Here is a 3943-nt window from a genome sequence, read left to right as displayed (position 1 = left end):
ACTATATATATATATATTCCAATTCAACATTCCCATTTTCTCAAACATTTTTCATATCTTAATGGTGATACATGCAGAATATTAACATTTTTGTCATTTCTCATTGGACTGTACAACAGCACAGCAGCAGTCTTTGCTCCTCACCGGAACTCAGTACCCATCGGGCAGCCTCTCCCCTTCTCTCCATCTTCCTTGCTCTCCACAGACTCTGGGAGCCACTGTCCTAATTGCAATGTGAGATCAACTGTTGTGGGTACCACACGAGTGAGACCGTGTGGAACCTGCTTTTCCGTGGCTGGTTTATTGCACAAAGCATAATGATCTCCAGCTCTATCCATGCTGCTGCACATGACAGAACTGCGTTCTCTTTGCAGAGGAGTGGAATCCTGTTCTGTGTGTGCGCTCTGCTTTCTTTCCCCATGCAGCAGCTGACGGCCATTTGGGCTGACTCCGTTCCTCGTCTCTTGTGACTCTTGCTGCACCATGCATGGGAATGCAGATGTTTTTCAACATTATAATTATATTTCTCTTGGAAATATTTCTCTTGGATAAAAATCATGTAGCAGAATTGCTGGATCATGTGGCAGTTCTATTTTTAATACACTGGAGGATCTCTTTACTGATATTCCATAACGGGAGAACTAACTCACACGCCCATTCGCAGGGTAAGAACTCCCTTCTCTTCGGGTCCTTCCCAGCATCTGCTGTCATTTGGCCTTTTGGCCACATCCAGCCTAGGTGGAGTTGGGTGGCACCTCATGGTTGTTCTGTCCTCGTTTTTTACGTTCACTTTTCTTCATATGATCTTTGCTCATAGGTAAAAGCCATTTCAGCTCTTTGCAAGTTAAGGTAAGGCATACAGAAAACCAAACCAAACCGACAACAGAGTGAAAGCAAAAGAAAAACCTCCCTTAGCCTACACACCGCATTTCACAGCTGAGAAACTGATATCAGTGTCTAACTTGCTGTCTTTCACCCACTGTGATCCTCACAAGGCCAATCCAGGTCCTAAGACCTGTAAAAAATCTGCTTGCCTTCTTCATCCTGGATGCTGTAAGCCTCCTCACAGTGGTACCTTTCTAGCTACCGTGTATTTAATAGCCAAGCTTTTCTGCGTCAAGATTCCCTGGTGATCTTCTCAGGAGCAAGCAGTTCGCGTTCAGCATAGACTCGCTGGAGATGTGTTTCACTAAGTCTTCTCTGAGGGAAGCATTTGTAAGTCACTTGGCATCTCTGCTTGGAATGGCTGACGGGAGCCCGAGGATCTGTGCCAGTGCCCCAGGAATCTGCGATTCTGCACAGCGCAAGGCTCATTCAAGGCTCCCTGTATTCTTTCCAAAGTGATTATGTAGATAAACGAAAGACTGCCATAACTGTGGGAGGTGGGTACCAATAAAATAGATAAAAATATGCAAAACATGACATCTTAAACTCTCCTCACAAAGCATTTTATGATGCTAATCATGGCTGAGCACATGAAGGTAATTCCAATAAATGAATTAAATTTAACACATGAGGTCCAACAAAATTAGAAACAAGTAGGTGAAATTTTTGAGACATATTATTTGCCATAAAACCTAATTGTTTTGTACTATTTATTTTCAACTTCAATTCAAACTTCTAAATCCAAGTTACCCTACAAGAAACCTTGCTTAAATAGTTTGAATTATTCTTTAATGTATACTATTAAGATCCTAGTAATGAAAATGATAATAAATTTTATTAATGTTTTAAAAATAGAACACCTGTCCTTCTAAATTTTAGGTTTACTAGATCTGTTCTCTAATGGATATTAATGGCTCTAAATGCACTTTTGTCAGTGGTGTGCTCAAATACTAAATTGTAACTGACATTGATGGTCAGGTTGATGCCTGACTTGGCTCTTAATTGAGTCCTGCCAGAACAGGGTGTGTATAGAGAGGTCTATGTGTACTAACAAGAATTGAAGACTTCACAGATGATTTTTTCTAGGCAAGAAAGTGGGGAAGAATATCTGAAGATTCCCTTGTGAGCCAATTTCAGCTTCCTCCCAATGCTATCATCAATTGGCACAATTTTTCATACATTTATTTTATACTTGTATGAATTGTGAGTTTACCTTCCAATAAAAATCCTTTCACGCACACAGACACACATACTTGCACACACTGCATTTACAAAGACTTGGGATAAAAAAGCACTGTGATTATAAAGATGAAGAGAGAGAACTTGAGTTACTTGATCAAAAATAATAGGTGAATTAGCACCAGTGCTCAGTGTTGCTTCCTGCATCTCCAGTTTCAGTAGAAGAAAACAGATTTCAGAAATTTTAGTGGATTCTGTGATGAAGCTATTTTAGTGGAATTTTTTAACAGAGATATTTGGAAGCCATTAATATTTATTTCAAAATGTATCCTCTTGAGTTTAAGGCCTATTTGTATAGCTCAGGTAAAAGACACCTTTCAAAAATAAAATAAAATAAACTTAATAAACTCAGTGAAGTTAAATTGAAAATATTGTTAGGCCTGTCTTTCAAACATTATCATATTAAATGAGGGTAAATATTGACAAGATAATTGGCAAGTTTACACAAGAGCTGAAAATGAAGTCATAATGATATTATTAATTACCGAAGCATATTTAAAATATGTACTTTTTAAAAAGTTAGTGTTCAAAGCACTAATCTATTACTCTTTTCTTTTTGCACTGTAATATTTACTTTCATTTTTAACACATTGCAACAAACGTATGCAGGCCATTATGGCCACTTGTCCCAGCTCATGAGCATTACTGAAGATGGTTTTGTCCTGTTGGAGTGCAGCGCTAGAAAATGACAGCCTCTGACTCACACAGACCCCGGATAGGGCCCCGTGTCTACGTAGGACGCTGCCCTTCTAGCACCCCTAATTCCTCAGGCAAGTGTCCTTATCCCGGGCGTCAGTTCCCTGTGCAGGAGGCAGTTCAACAGAAGGGACTGCAGGAACCCTCCCCTCGGCGCACATTTCCTGTGTCCTAATCTCGAGTCAGTGGAAATGCTTGTAAGGAGAAGTTGCCTGCTACCCTTGTTGGACTTCCTCGTACGTGGCCAGTTAGATTTCTCTTGCTGCTTTCAAGATTTGCTTTCTACCTTTCCCCTTTCCCGGTAGGATGTTTCCAATTGGAAAAATCACTGTATTTATTTCGCTTCAAGTTTCCTGAGCCTTTTGGACAGAGATGAATGCTTTTCTCCCAGTGCGAGTGGGCTTGGCCCCTTCTCTTGTGCGTGTCTGCGTGTGTTTCACCACTTTCTCTCCCCGACCGCCACCCCCGAGACTACTGCTTTTCCTCATGCTGCACGGCGGGCGGGTCACAGTGGCTTCAGGCTCTGTTTCTACTTCTTCCTTCGGTGTTCTCTCTGTCTTCGGGTCCCATGCACTGCAGCACGTATTCGAGTTCAGCAATTCTTTCTGCAGCCAGTGTGCGCCCTTCTAGTGCATTTTCATTTCTTTCAATACATTTTTAAACTCCAGAATTCCCACTTGGTTCTGCATAACTACTGTCCTATTATTCTCCTTTATGTGTTCACGCATTCTCATTATAGCTTTCTTTATTTCTTTAAACATCATTTATTTAAATTAAAAAGCGTAATATCTGCTTTGCTCTTTTTGTCTGTTAAGCCCGACGCCACTGTCCAGCTGTTCTTATTGCCTGCCGTCCCTGTGTATTCCTGAAGGAAAATCCCCATTCCTTATGTCTCTCATTTTTTTTTTTTTTGTTTAAAAACTTGACATTGAAATAACCTGTGGTAGCAAATATGGATATCAGCTGCAGTTGCTTAGGACTGCAGCAGGATTTCCACAGATTCGGCTGCAGCAATACGAATGCACTGGGGCTGGAGAGATGGCTCAGTGGTCTAAGGCACCTACTTAGAACAAGCTTAGCAAAGCATCAGGGACCGCGGTTCAATCCCCCAGCACCACATGCC

The sequence above is a fragment of the Octodon degus genome, unplaced genomic scaffold (genome assembly GCF_000260255.1).
Source record: "Octodon degus isolate 3935 unplaced genomic scaffold, OctDeg1.0 scaffold00101, whole genome shotgun sequence".
Taxonomy (NCBI): Eukaryota; Metazoa; Chordata; class Mammalia; order Rodentia; family Octodontidae; genus Octodon; species Octodon degus.
This window is presented reverse-complemented; position numbering follows the sequence as displayed.